This window comes from Ambystoma mexicanum, chromosome 12, assembly GCF_040938575.1.
Source record: "Ambystoma mexicanum isolate Mex_15411 chromosome 12, UKY_AmexF1_1, whole genome shotgun sequence".
Classification (NCBI taxonomy): Eukaryota; Metazoa; Chordata; class Amphibia; order Caudata; family Ambystomatidae; genus Ambystoma; species Ambystoma mexicanum.
The window spans coordinates 799,666,591-799,682,531 of record NC_090936.1 but is presented as its reverse complement, the minus strand read 5'-3'; positions in this window follow the sequence as shown (position 1 = coordinate 799,682,531).

The window sequence follows — 15,941 nt, the reverse complement described above, 5'->3', positions numbered from 1 at the left end:
TTCTCCAGGCAAAACCTGGCCAGGTGTTCTGGTTTCCCACAGGCATAATAGTCGAGGGGGTTTAGTTGAGTTGGGCGTCCTTTTCTCCAGTCACGATGGGAGTTGGAGGCTGGGTTTCACTTCCAGAGGTCTAGAGATTGTAGGATGTACCTGCCTTAAGGATGGTCTTTCTTACATGCCTCGCCCACAGGGTTGTGGATTGGCTGATTCTTTTAGAGCCCAACTCTAGAGAGAGAGATGTGCTCATTTTTTTTAACCCAAAAATACTAAATGACATTTCATTTTTTGTGTGTGTTCTGTATCTCTTCTAAAGGAAATGTCTGCTTACATTATTTTTATTAGGTGCCTGTACTTGATGTGCTATGCTTATACTCACTAGAGTTCTAGAGGTATATTCATCGTCTTAGATGGCTGTAGATTTCCATGCGTTAATGGTTCTTTAATTAGTTTTTCTACTTGCAGAGTAATATTTACATTGAAACACATTTCTAGTAATGCAGTCTGTTTAATTGTAAAATAATGCTTTACTCTTTCCTGTGTGTTATAATGTTTCTTTGCTGGTTCTGGTAAATTCAGAAAAACTATGTTTCTATTCCTGTTTCCAGTTTTTAGGTACACTTTGTCATGTTCTATCAGTAACCTAACCAAGCTTTCTGATGCTTGACTCAGTTGGTCCTTCAATTTATCTAGTAGACTAGTTTCTTCGTCATCCTCAAAGTTTGGGAGAATGCATATTCTTAGTCTTCTTGGAATTAAACCATTGTCTAGGTATTAATGTAATGTGGTCACCCCCCAAATGTATTAATTTTCTTTTGTTTCAGTCACTCTAATTTCACACATTTTCTCTCAGTGACGCTAGCCAATTATTCAATTCGTGAAATGCATTAACTGTACTTCTTCTTTCAGAAAATAAGAATTACATTTCAGTCAATTCATCTTTTGCCTCTGTGTGATCTATATTACATTATAGGTTGTATAACGTTTTATATTTCAGATATTAGGTAATTTTGCGCCAAAAAAGTGATATGTGAATACTGCTATGAGCTTTTACTACATGTTGCTTGCAGTTGTTTGTTATATTGGTGTCTAGCAGTGGAAGTAATGAGCAGATTGACTTCTGCCTTGTTTTTCAATGTAAGGTAAATATTCCAAGGTTGTCTCCCTGTTCCTCTTTCCTCCCAATATCACAATGAATTGTAACTCATGGAATGAATGTTCATATTACTGACAACAAAGTGCCTTTGAATACTTTTCAAAATGAACATTGGGATCCAATGTGAACATATCAGGGCCTCATTACACGGAAGGCGGTAAGGGTTAACGGTCACTGGTAATGGTACTGGTGACCGTTAACCCTTACCGCCTTACTACGAGGTCCCTTTGCGGGTAGGTACTTTAACGCCTGCTGTTTAGCAGGCGTTAAAAACCAACCCGCAACGGGACCAGGGTGCTAATTATGGTACTGCAATTTGCGGCACCGTAAGTAGCTCCTTCCCCATTCCCATAGAGCCCTATGGAGCAAAAATGGGAATGGGGAAGGGCAATGGGGGAAGGGGGAATTACCGCCCCGCCAACCTTGGAATAGGGCGGTAATTCTCCTTTCCACCAAGGCGGTGCTGGTATTTTACCGGCATGGACCAAGGTGCTCATAGCACCTTGGTCCTCCGCCTACCGTGTAATGAGGCCCTATGTAACTAAAATAAAAACAAGTGACTCATTAGTAGCCAAAACCTTATAACGAATGTTTAACAGTTTCTTGAATAAAATGAATTATCAAAAATATATTTTAATGACATTGCTCGGTCATGATCAATGTGTTTTGAAAAGATTTGTAATCGTTTTCGAATTTTTTTTTTAATGATTGTCTCGTTTTCTGTGTTGTCTTTTTAAACGTTTGCTTTTCATAACCAGGAATTTCGGATTGTTGATTACACTGTCAGATTCTTAACTGTAAGTTATTAATAGCTTTCACAAATTGCAGCTCTCATAAAATATTGCGGCCAAAAATGTGATGGGATCTTCAACAATATATTTCTTCTTAATTGAATAACCTTTCCTGGAGATATTCGAGCCAAGTGCAAAGAAAGGGCAAATACACTCTATGTTGCATAATAGTAGCTATGTAGAAAGGGGCTTTTTCAGTCCTTAGAAGTGGTGAGTGAGAAGCATGTACCAGAACTTTTCAAATGGAAAAGTTGTGAGACAGCTATATGAAGTAGCATTCCTGTTGTGTATCTGTTGGCAACCTCACTTCCCCTGTATTACGATTTTAAAAAGGGTGCTATTTCGAAAATATGTTCATAATGTATCCATCACACTAAACAAGCATCATGTAATAGTTATGCCCAGGTCCCTAAACTCAGTGTTTGGCTTGTTAATGGATTTACTGGATACATGAAAGACATTGGAATCCATTAATTTCAGACAATACATTGCATACAGTGTGTTTGGGCCCTTGGACTTATACAACTCATATTGTTTACACGGGCGGAGATAGCTCGGCATACGCTTCATTGATAACCTAAAATGTACATCTCATAATGCTAAACAGAAGTTACTAATGGCTTCAGCTACTGCTGCATTCCTTAGGCGTGCACGGCATCTGGTGGGGGGGGGAATCAATGAAAAGCAGTTCCTATGGCAGTATGCAGAGCAAATACGAAGGGGGTGCAGCATCTGGATCCTATTACAAAAGCAGAAATACCTTTTTGCACTACTTTCTTGGATTTCATCAAGCCATAACTGTTTAAACTGTAAATTCTGACAGGGATACATTGCATTTCAGACTCCTTCAGACTGAAACAATATCAAACGACTCCAAAAAGCATGTACAGAATACAGCTATTCTCATTATCAAAGATCATGAGAGAACTAATGAGCATGAGAGAAGAGGGAGCTTATGAAGTGATCTTCCCGAGCTCACCTTCCTATAGATGTCATGGCTACATATTTAGCTGGGACGCTAAAATGTAATGAAAGAAATCTCATCACGTTTGCAAAATGTAATGCATTGCACTGATTCAAATATGGTAAACGGGAGGTTTGTAAAGACTCTTCCCAAAAAACAATGATATGTAAATACCCTTTCTGTAAAACTGAAATGTATTCTTCAATGCACATTATTCTATTTGCCCTTTGTACACTGGCCCAGGAAGAAGTTGTATAATTCCACTTTGGTGACATCATAATTTCCATCATTGTCACCCTTCTTATCTGCACTTCCTATTGGTCATACATAAATATATTTGTAGTACTTTGCAAACATGTCTACCTGTTGCATCTTTAATAAGGCATTGATATTTGAAACTCTTATTACCACAATAAAGTAACTGTGTTTGATAAATATGCTGTGAAGGCACTTTTACAATACTAATGCTAAATTACTATGTATGAAATTCACATTCTACAGTGCAAAGCCTGAACCTTTTTTAATTAAAGTCTTTTAAACTTAAGCTATAACTAACCTGCAACTTGGGAAGCATTTGAAGCTGTGATTATTATTGTGATTAAGAGATTGTGATTTTTGATGACACATAATTATTCTTTGTATGCCATATGTGTGTTTTTGACTTCTAGAAGACAATCATGGTGTTTCATGAAATGAGTCACCTTATAACACATTTGACAGATTTTAACCATCTGTTTACTTTCAACATTAGTGATTGACTAGGTGAAAACTAAGGTGATGAAAATAAGAGATAGAGCTGTTGCCCTAGAGGATTTTGTGTTTTCGTTTTAGTAGCTTAGATGCGTAGTGCTCTCCGAGCTATCTTTCATAATGTAAACCTTTTCTGTGCTATCTTATCTAAATGAATGCTGTCTCCTGTTCTAAAATTCTTAATCTCTTGCTCATCTTTTAAGTGAGTCATGATGTATTTCATTTGCATATCATTTCTGTTTTACAGTTCTTGATTCCAATCTGCAAATGTTTATCGAAAACATATATCAGTGCAGCATTCATACTTTATGGATACGGTATCCAATAAGTATACAATGATTGCTTTTTATTTTATTATAGAAATAATACACATGCCGATTTCAGATGATATAGATTCTGAATCTTTGTAGTTACACATGTGATCAAATCAATGATGCTGCCATTCCATGTGAGAAAGATGACATCAATAGATATCAAGCAAATGAATATGTTATCTGTGTAACTGTGATTTATAAGTGATGGTTACTGGCCATTACTGTTCCTTATCATTGTAGCAATTATTGTTTGTCAAATTTGAAAATATCATGCATCGAGCCATAACATAGACTTTCAAGTCAATTCCTGGGTGTGGAAAACTGTTCAGTGAGCAGTTGTTTACAAAAGTGTGCACATGCCAAGATACCATCTTCATGATTGATGCTCATGCACATCTAGAACATCCATGGTAACAAGGAAGTATTGTTCGTCCAATGGAGTATTCTCAGGCGTATTCTGCTTATTTAGGGTAAGAGTTAAGTTTGTTAACACATGATTGTAGATATTGGTCAACATTCTAGATATATGGTCTAGTATATTTCTTTTTTTTTTAAATAATTTTTTATTAGCATTAGTAAAAGAACAAAACATACACTTCACATTGAACAAAAATAAAACATTCAATCTAATAACTCCCCTCCCCACGAAACCACGGGGATCTAAAAAAAAAACGAGAAAAAAGCTGAACTCTCAGACTCGCTAATATAATACCTTAAATACACATCCTTCTGCCCAGATGGCGAAGGTTGGTGGCAAAATCACACATAAGCTTTAGAAATCTCTGCCCTCCTTCCCTTCCCCCAACGTTTGTATTATAAGGTTGGCCATTTGGGAATGATGCTTCAACACATGAGAGACAAACAATCTGATGGCCTATACTCTGAAGGTTAGGGATTACCTTTGGTCCCTGCCCAGGATTGTCCCTGAGGACCCACCCTGCCGTTCATCTTTATGGAGGTCATTCGCCCATACCATGATCAAATTACGGGAGCCCATCTCTTCAAATCTGATTTCAAGCGGTCAAATAAGGGGTCATAATTAGCATTCACTATCTCCCCCAGATCTCTTGTAACTTGTATCCCCAGATATTGTATGCTCCTGTGTTCAACACCCATGCTCAGATATCTACTCTGCAAGTCTAGGTGAAGACTATGTTATTGTACCGGCATGATACATGACTTCTCCACATTAATTTTAAGCCATATACCGGAAGAAATATATATTAAGGCCAGTAGAGAATCCTGTATTGCTGTGAGATAACCTGATATATGGACCGCAAAGAGCGTTAACTTGAATTCTATCTCCCCTCCTGTTATGCCTCTCATTTGAGGATTCTCACAAATTTTAATTGCTAAAGGTTCCATTGTTAATGCATATAACAATGGGGAGAGGAGACTGCACTGTCTCATGCCCCTCGAAAGCATAAACACCTCCGAAGCCCCATGTTAATTTGGACTCTAGTACTAGGAGCACCATAAAGTGTCGAGACCCACCTCAAGAAATTCATCCCAAACCCCAATCTTAACCAAAACCTTCAACATAAACGGCCACTCCACCCTATCAAATGCCTTTTCTGAGTCAAGAGATATCAAACAGGCTTCTTGGTCTGCCAATTGGGCACTGTGAACCAGATCCATGGTCTTCCATATATTATCTGCTCCCTGTCTCCCCCAAAAGAAACCTACATGATCACTGTGTATCAACGTAGGCAACCAAACTTCCAGTCTTGTCCCCCAAAATCTTCGCTAGAATCTTTACATCATTGTTCAAGAGGGAGATCGGCCTATACAAGGAACAACTTCCTTCCTTGTGAATTGCTATTATTTTTCTAAGCATCATTGTGGCCTGCAGGGATTCCCCCTCTAAGAATGCATTAAAGATTCTCACTAGATAGGGGGCAAGTAATGCTCGAAACAGTTTATAAAACTTCATAGAAAATGCATCTTCCCCTGGGGCTGTTCCCGCTTTCATACTCTTTATAGCTACTTGTACATCCTCTTTTGTGATATGTCGGTCCAGGTTCTCTACCATATCCTGCAATAGGCTGGGGTGAGGGGAGGGGAATCTCCTCTAGAAAAGTATCAATCTGTTCCTCTTTTCCCTTCCATTTCAAAGGATACAGGTCCTCATATTATTTCATAAATTCCTGCCCAATACCTACCTGGTCATACATAAAAAAAGCCTCTTTAGTCTTAATACCCCCAATAGACTCTGCTTTCTTTCCTCCCTCAATCTCCACACCAGAAAAGTATCTGCCTTGTCCCTTCTTTCGTGATACCGTTGCTTCAAGAACAGGAGTTTTTTCTCAGTATCTTGAACCCGAATAGCGTGCAATTGCGTTTTATACTGTTGGAGCTTACTTGCTGCCGCAGGAGATATATAATTACCTTGAGTCCCCCATGGCTTCAATGTTGCTATCTTTTTACAGAGGATGTTTTCCTACTCTCCTCAGACCCTCTTCTTTTGCGACCGTATCATTATCAGGACCCAACAAATCGTTGCTTTAATTCCTTCCCAGAGCTACCTCCCCAGTGTCATTAAGAACAAAGTAATCCTTGATCTCCATGAGCAGTTCTTGTTGCACTTCCCTATCATGAAGCAGGAAGTCATTACATCTCCAACCCCCTGGAGGGCCCAGTGTCTGTCCTGTCTCCACCACAACTTTTACATATCATGGTCTGACCAGGGGAGTGGAGTGACCTGGGAGTCCAAAACCTGCACCGCTTTCCAAGTTCTATCCACTAATATTAAATCAATCCACAAATAAGAGTTATGCACTGCTGAGAAATAGGTAACTGGCCTATCTCCTTTGGAGGGGGAATAGAGAGACTACCAAGCCCAGGACCTCATTAACTCTACTGAACCGATTTGAATCCCTGTCACTCAACCGGGCTGCTGAGTCCTTCCCCATTCTCTTACAATCCTTCACTGGGGCTAACACCATGTTGAAATCTCCCCCCACAACCAGTCAGTCCTCCACAAACTCAATGTATCCCTTATGCTCTCCCAAAAGTCACATTGACCCACATTTGGAGCATATACTGATCCCAACGTAATTTGGGAGCCATGCAATTTCCCCTTAAAAAACACACAACGAGCATTCTGGTCTGTTAAGACTTCTTCCACCACAAAACCCAGCCGGGCTGAAACCAGAACTGCCATACGTCTTTTTTTCTTTATGTCAGAGGCCACAATCACTTCTACCACCTCGCTTGAGTTTTCATGAGGTTCCTTGCTCTTCAGCAAGTGTGTTTCCTGTAAACACAACAAATCCATTTTTGCCATCCTAAATTCTCTGAGAAACATCAACCTCTTACATGGGCAATTAAGGCCTCTTATGTTGAGGGAGCTGATTGTCATTTCACATATTAATGCCATTTCCTCTATCCCGGAAAGCGACAAATCTCCACTTGCCCCCTGAGACCTCTCTCTCGAAAAGCCCCTCTCATTTGGGCCTGCAAAACACATATGAACCATTGAAAAATCTCCCGTTATAATTTGCAAAAACTTGCAACCATTAACTACCCCTTCCTCGGCATCCAATCCCACCCAGATTAATCACCTATGACAGGATGAAATCAGTGGTGGTCCTCCCAACCATAGAACCTGCTCCTTAAAGCCCAATTACCTGAGCCCCCCACATATCAATATCACACTTTCTATATCTTTCACCGGCTTCAAGAGTCCGCCTCTACCATCCAATCATTGCCCCCAGTTCAGAGCAAAAAAACAGTGACAATTACACTACCCTCCAAACTCCAATTTCATCCCTCGAGGAGACCACCTTTGTCTGTAAGTCTCTCAGGATTACAATCAATGACTTCTTTTACTGCCAGGTGGGGTGTGGAGTTTCTTAAATTTGCGTGATCTGGGAATCTTTTGTCTGTCCTTCTGCTATTCTCGGCTTGCTACCCCAACTGTAGCTTTCTCCAGGCCTTTGGGCTGTTCTCGAGAGTCTTACATGATCTCAGCAGAAACTCTCTGAATGTAATCCCTGGTGACTACTTTGTATGTGTACACCTCATTTTCAAAAGAAAATGAAAAAGGGAAGCCCCAATGGTATCTCACACCCTTTTTGTTCATTTAGTAAGGGGACAGCAGATCTTCCTCCTGGCCAAGGAGAAAGTGGATAAAACTTGGTAGATGGTTATTTTAGTGGGACCATAGTCAATAGGGCATGCTTTCCTGGTCCTATCAAGAATCTGCACCTTCTTTGAAAAGTAGTGGAATCTGGCTAACACTGTCCATGGGCCCCTGGCACTCCCTCCTGCTCAGTGCGCCCGGTCAATCGTGGGCTCATCGATTACATCCGTACCAAATAGGAGCCTCAACACCTTCATTATAGATCATTTAATATCGCTCTCAGATTACCCATCCTTCTCTGGAAACCCAAAGAGGCAGAGGTTGTTTCTTTGCTCCTTATTCTCGAAATCATCAATTTTAAGCTTGACCTCTGTCACCCTTCATTCCAGTTCTGATAGTCGCATATCTGTTTATGTGTTCATTGGGTCCAGAGATGTTTGGTTGATCTCCAGACTCCGGACCCTTTATCTAATGAATTCATCCTTTGGTCCATTTTGTCCAGCATCTGGCCAAGTACCATGGTTATGCCCCTTATTTCCTCCATGAGCACCGATATGTCCTTCTTCGTGTATACAGGGTCATCCACCTTAGTTGCACTCCAGATGAGCTCAGGAGGGTAGAAATTTGCTGCAGGGTCCTGAAATTGAAATTTCTGAAGTGCAGTCCTCCTGGGCATCTATATCCAGCCACACATTACTCCTTTCGTATTTCATGTTACTCACATGGGCTTCTTTTACTCCTGTGTCCTTATCCTCGGTCTCCTGGTATGGAGGTTCACCACTCTTGTGGCTCTCAACAGTGACTATTCCGGGTCAGAAATGCCTCTCAAAGCTGATGGGGACTGCTGGCCGCAGGCGGTAAGCAGGGTAGCAGCCTCCCCGGGATACTTTGCGTCATGCTCACTGGCATATATTCCCCGGTGGTCACCCTGGGAGACAGAGGGCTCCTGGGACAAGAGTCTCTGGATACAAACATGGGGCAGCACTTTCAGGCAGACTTCATAGGGGCACTGCTAGTAAAATATTGTCACATGAGCTCCCAGGGTGTCTATTGAACTCTGCTCCTCCTCCAGGATATTACCTGCTTGTTAGGGGAGGGGGCCCTCACTCCGAGTTCCCCCTATCAGTTCATCTTTTCTCGATGTGGTCATATAAATTCCCAAGGCCTGTACTCATGCTCCTGGCTGTGGAGTACTCCGCACTCATACGCCTCCCTCTAGGCCTCCACTTTCCACTGTCATGGGGTCCATCACACAGTGACCAGGGTGATGGTCACACTTTCAGTGGGCCTGGGACCACCAGACTCCCACTGGGACCTTATCACCGGCCTTCCCTTCAGCCTTCCATGAATATTTGCCTTCCAGACTCCAAATTTTAATTTTTATGACCATGATACCCTGGGGACTGTGATTGTTGGTATTCAGGAACCAGACCAGTCCCATTCACTCACCGTCTGGGTGGTGTTCCTTCTTCCTTTATGGGTCAGTGCTGTGGAATGTGCCAGGGGCCAATGTCGCAGAGTCCCATCGACCCTGGCACTCCGATTATGCAATCACTTTTCGTGTGACCACCATTCGGATGTTTGGCGGCCTTCAACGTAGTAGCGAGGGAATTAACTTATCTCTTATTAAATCGCGTATCTAACCTCCTGCTGCTGGAGCAGGTATGCGTGCGGTGCAGTCGTGTCTCAAAGCCTGCACTCGGCGTGACTGCACACAGTTCCCAGCTGCGTCGGCCCTCTCTCTGGGTTTTCCTCACTGGAACGCAACCTCAAGCAGTATTTGCCTTCTGACCGCTGCGGGCCGGGTTCTCTGTATCTCCTGCTACTTCTCTTCACTCGGCTATCTTGGCCCCCGACCTCCGATCGACTCCAGACTTGGAGCGCGTGTGACCCTGACCCTCCCCTTGGGGGACAAATGCCAAATAAGATATTTGTGAGGCAAAGGGGAGTCTCATTGCCCCTTTACAACCTTAGGATTGGGAGCCTGAGGAACAGTTAGCCTTCCTCTATGCTCTCCCTGGTGGCCTCCCTGGTCTAGTATATTGAATAGCCTTTCCTAGATGATCTTTTTTGATTTATGTAGTTTAGGCCAAAGTAGTTTGTTGTCATGATTGATGTTACACTTGGAGATGTTGCTTTTTCTTTTTCTCTACATTTCGAGGACCCACAATGAGTCATTTATCCATAGATTATCAAACATACGTTATAGTAAGAAGGGAACTTCCTTCTGAAGTGTATGGTATGTGGTGTCAGTAAGCTGACAAAATGTCTTCAGCATTTCTGGGTCTATTAGCCTGGAATTCCCAACTTTGTCTGAGAATTTTAACATTATTGACTTGTTGAACTATATGGATGCACAGCTTTTGCTTTTCCTAATGTTATCTCTCGGGCTCCCTTGTCAGCTTTTGAAAGTCTCGCATTACAAAGTCGTGTAATACGTCAATGTGATTAACAGTAATTTGTTTACAGAATGAAGAGTTTCTTGACAGATTACTCACAAGTATCTGATCGGTTTTAATAGTCCACATTTTTTGTATTTGCTGTCACTACTCTGCAAGAATAGTACCGGTTTGTAATTATTTCAAATTTGCAATTACCACCTGTCCATCCATTACAGTACTTAAAGTGTCTTTATCTTCTAGCATGGCTGCAATTGCTGCCTGTTTGTGCAGGTGAAGTATTATAATTTGGGGTAGTTACGATGTTAGGCAATCGTAACGTTGTTGTGAATTTCTAGCGTTCAATTTGTTTCATCAGTAACTCTGTCACAAAGGGTAACCCTTGTTCCTATGTGCGCATTTCAGATGTTCTAGGTTTACTGGATATGTTCAGCCCCATAATCTCTAGCACAGTGTGTGCTTGCCTGAAATCCCTCTCTGAGAAATAAAGCATTGAGGAAACCCAAATAAAGTATTATTTCAAATAGAACAACGACCCTGCCGGTCCAGAAAGAACGGTGGTGGTAAAACCGCCACCACCGTTCTTTCCGTACCGGCTGAGTAAGAGTCCTTAATGCGGGAGGTGTCACACCCGCCAGGTCTGACATGGTGGGTTTAACACCACCCGCTTGCAGGCGGACATGTAAACACCGGCTCTATCATAGACAGAACCAGTGTTTCCATTGTCCCCATCCCCATGGAGTCCTATGGGGCTCCATGGGAATCGGGACTTACACAATTCCGCCTCTGGAATTCCCAGGTCACTGGGGTCATAATGCCCCGGTGATTCCAGGAATCACGGAGGCGGAAAAGTAATACGGGTCTGGCGGTAACCTGCCGGTTTTTCCGGCTCAGTTACCACCGGACTCGTAATGAGGCCCAATGTCCTTAATAATGCATTGTTTTGAGCTTGTTAATTGTTCACTTTGCCACTGAGAAAACAATGTGAACGAATTTGGCATGAAAGCAAGATAACCATCCAAAGCTTGGTTGATGGCAACAGCAGATGGCAGAGATAGAGTCAGATATTTTTTTTCAGCTGTATAGAAACAGACATGGAAACTGGCAGAGTATCCCCATTCTGAAAAATGGCATGTCTGTCTACAGATTCAGTAGCTTTCTATAGGGTTTTAGACTGTGAAAATCATACATCAACGACATGGTACATTCGATATTTTTGAATATCACACATCATAATGGAACATCCCTTTATCTTGAGCACTTTGTTAATGGAGCCACATCTCGTACTCGCAAGTCTCCTCTTTTCCACACCATAATCTCTTTGGTTCAGGTGGGTTATACCGCTATACCTTAACATTAACTGCCCGGTGACCACCAACCCATGTGGCATCTCTGCCATGTCTAGAGCGAGATGGAGCCTTTTGGCTTAAACATAGTCAACCAATGGAAGTGAAACATCCTTACATTTAAGTGGGTTTCTTCTATCTAGATTCATATCAAATTCATAGGTTTTCTGTGAAATTTGAATACTTGGGCTCTGTATCAAAGGTGGCATGCAGCATATTGTCTACAAATCGTGGTAGACCGTAAGCAAGTGTATTTCCTTATATTTTGAACTGGGCAGTCACTTTGTCCTTATTTCCCAGGACCCTAATAAAGCAATGCATGTAGACGCTTGACCGCACCAGAGGTGTGTCACAAAAACGTTCCATTCAAATTTCTAAGGGGTTGTAGGAAGGGAAGTATCTCTTTGAGAAGATGTAGATGATTGTGCACGTTTGGCACCTGCGGGCACTCGAGTTTGAAATGAGTGCCGATGATACACTGTAATGTCCATGCTGCATACCTTTGAAGCTGGCATGACACTGGGCCCATACAATCGGATAAGGTAACAAACAGAGATGAGGGGGCCACATGGCGTGTGAGGAGGGTTTCAGTTTTATCACCATTAATGCTTAGCCAGATTCTAGTTAGACACTGCTATGATATGATATGCCCGTGCGAATGTCTGCGCCAGCCGCGTGCGCTAAAATCGATTTCTGCGCATAGCGTATTCATGGATTTTAGCCTCCAAAACCAGCCGTGGCGCAGAGTGGCGCTGCTACCCTGCAGCAGCGCCAGTTATGCTCCCAATTCAGCGCAAAGGGCTGCGCTAACCCTGGACCAGTTTACAGGGCTGCCAAACAGCAAACGCTGAGCGGGGAACGTGTATTGTTGGGGTGCGCGTGAAGTTTCACACACGAAAGGGCCTGTGCGATTGGGGTACATGTATTACTGGGGTTCGTGGGAAGTTTCACACGCGATTTCAGCAGGGTACGTGTATTACGGGGTTCGCGGGAACTTTCACACGCGAAAGGGCCTGTGCAAGTGGGGTACGTGTATTACGGGGGTGTGCGGGAAGTTTCACATGCGATTGGCCTGGGTACGTGTATTTCAGGGGTGCACGGGAAGTTTCACACGCGATTGGCCTGGGTATGTGTATTTCAGGGGTGCTCGGGAAGTTTCAAACGCGATTGGCCTGGGTACGTGTATTTCAGGGGTGCGCGGGAAGTTTCACACGTGATTGGGCTGGGTACGTGTATTTCAGGGGTGCATGGGAAGTTTCACACGCGATTGGCCTGGGTACGTGTATTTCAGGGGTGCGCGGGAAGTTTCACACACGATTGGCCTGGGTACGTGTATTTCAGGGGTGCGTGGGAAGTTTCACATGCGATTGCCCTGGGTACGTGTATTTCGGGGGTGCGTGGGAAGTTTCACACGCGATTGGGCTGGTTACGTGTATTTCAGGGGTGCGCGGGAAGTGTCACACGGGATTTGCCTGGGTACGTGTATTTCAGGGGTGCGCGGGAAGTTTCACATGCGATTGGCCTGGGTACGTGTATTTCGGGGGTGCGCGGGAAGTTTCACACGCGATTGGGCTGGGTACGTGTATTTCAGGGGGGCGCGGGAAGTTTCACACGTGATTGGCCTGGGTATGTGTATTTCAGGGGTGCACGGGAAGTTTCACACGCGATTGGGCTGGGTACGTGTATTTCAGGGGTGCGCGGGAAGTTTCACACGCGATTGGAGTAGGGTACGTGTATTACTGGGCTGCGCATGACGTTTCACACGCAATTTTGCTGTCAGAGCGGGGAACGCGTACTTCGGGGGTGCGTGGGGAGTCCTACACGTGAATTGGCAGTGTGGGTCCTCCCAGGTGTCCCCTCTACCCCTCCACAGCCCCTGCAGGCAGCTAACACCACAGGGGACTACCCTGCACCCCTGGTCATGTCCCGCAGGCAGCCCATCCACCATGGGCATGCCCCCCAGCCAAGCCACATGTCACGTTGCAATATGATCACCAACTCATGTCTCCCAGCACCCCCACCCCCAGCAGTGAGAGGCACCTGCCAGCAGGCCCCCACTCATGTCCCACACATGTCCCCCTGCACCCCCACCCCCCAGCAGTCAGGGGCACCTGCCAGCAGGCCCCCACTCATGTCCCACACATGTCCCCCTGCACCCCCACCCCCCAGCAGTCAGGGGCACCTGCCAGCAGGCCCCCACACATGTCCCACACATGTCCCCCTGCACCCCCACCCTCCAGCAGTCAGGGGCACCTGCCAGCAGGCCGCCACACATGTCCCCCAGCACCCCCACCCCTCAGCAGTCAGGGGCACCTGCCAGCAGGCACCCACACATGTCCCCCAGCACCCCCACCCCCCAGCAGTCAGGGGCACCTGCCAGCAGGCCCCCACACATGTCCCCCAGCACCCCCACCCACCAGCAGTGCAGGGCAGCTGCCAGCAGGCCCCCACACATGTCCCTCAGCACCCCCACCCCCCAGCAGTGCAGGGCTCCTGCCAGCAGGACTGCACACATGTCCCCCTGCACCCCCTCCCCCGAGCAGTCAGGGGCACCTGACAGCAGGCCCCCACTCATGTCCCACACATGTCCCCCTGCACCCCCACCCCCAGCAGTCACGGGCACCTGCCAGCAGGCCCCCACACATGTCCCCCAGCACCCCCCCAGCAGCCAGGGGCACCTGCCAGCAGGCCCCCCACACATGTCCCCCAGCACCCCCACCCCCCAGCAGTCAGGGGCACCTGCCAGCAGGCCCCCACACCTGTCCCCCTGCACCCCCACCCCCCAGCCGTCAGGGGGACCTGCCAGCAGGCCCCCACTCATGTCACACACATGTCCCCCTGGACCCCCATCCCCCAGCAGTCAGGGGCACCTGCCAGCAGACCCCCACACATGTCCCCCTGTACCCCTGCCCCCCAGTAGTCAGGGGCACCTGCCAGCAGGCCCCCACACATGCCCCCCCCCGACAGGTCATCACACTCCAGACCCATGCCCCTCATGGCCACCCAAATCCCACCCCAGTCCAAACACCCCACATTGAATTCCCAAAGTCATGATAGAAAATACATAACCAGCATGGCCATGAATCAATGTCCCTCAGACCCACGCAATGGTGACACATGACTGTGAAAAGATCAACATTGTGACATGCACAAAACAAAAGAGATAAGACCACATCTGTAAAGTATATTATAAATGTGTATTCAATAATTAACCAAATGAATTAAAAAAAAACACAAAATAATGGAAATAATGAAGAAAAAGCTGCATGTCCAAAATATTAAAAAAAAATGTGTGAAAACAGACTCCAAATCAATCCAAAAGCAAATGGGTCCAAAGAGTCTGTCCGTCCAACCAAATCCAAAGTGTAAAAATAAGACACATCCATGGTAAAAAAGAAACTTAAATGAAGTGAAATCCAGTGTAGAACTATATACAAAGTACAAATCCAGGGTCCATGAGCCCAACCATTGAAAGGAAACCTACAAAAACCCTACCTAATGAACAACTATATACAAAAAGGTGGGGCATTGTCCAAGCACCCCAAATGAAATGAAAACCAAAAGGAAACCTAAGACTAATAAACTATATACAATGGCAGCGGGCTAGTCCGATGGCTCACTTCCTGATTTCCCGGGCCAGGGCATCATTGAACTCCTGCTCGATGTCCCAGAGGCGGTCCTCTAAGGCCCCGAGGGTTCGCAGGGACGATGACATCCGGACCTCCAGGTCCCTGCGAATTGCCTCGAGGCACTCGGCCCGCCTCAGAGCCCTTTGCATGGAGTTCTCCGCCCTGACCATTGTGAGCCGTGCCTCTTCCGCCCGCTGCCGCTCTGCATCTATAGCATGGCCTAACCACTGCCACATGGAAGACACTTCCCGTCCTGGGTCCTCCTGCCCTCCGGCCAATGCCTGCCCCTCCGATGTCGAAGGCCCTGAGCCATCATGGCTCCCACCTTGTTGCTGCTGCTGCTGTGCCTGTGCCGGTGCCCTGGCTCCTGCTGCCTGCACATCCTCCTCCGGCTGGGGTGAAGTTGTTGAGGCGGCCACCCCTGCTGGACATCCGACTCCCAACTGTGGCAGGGATGTATCCTCCACCAGCCTGGCCGAACGGTCAGAGGCAGCTCCACAGGGTACCCAGG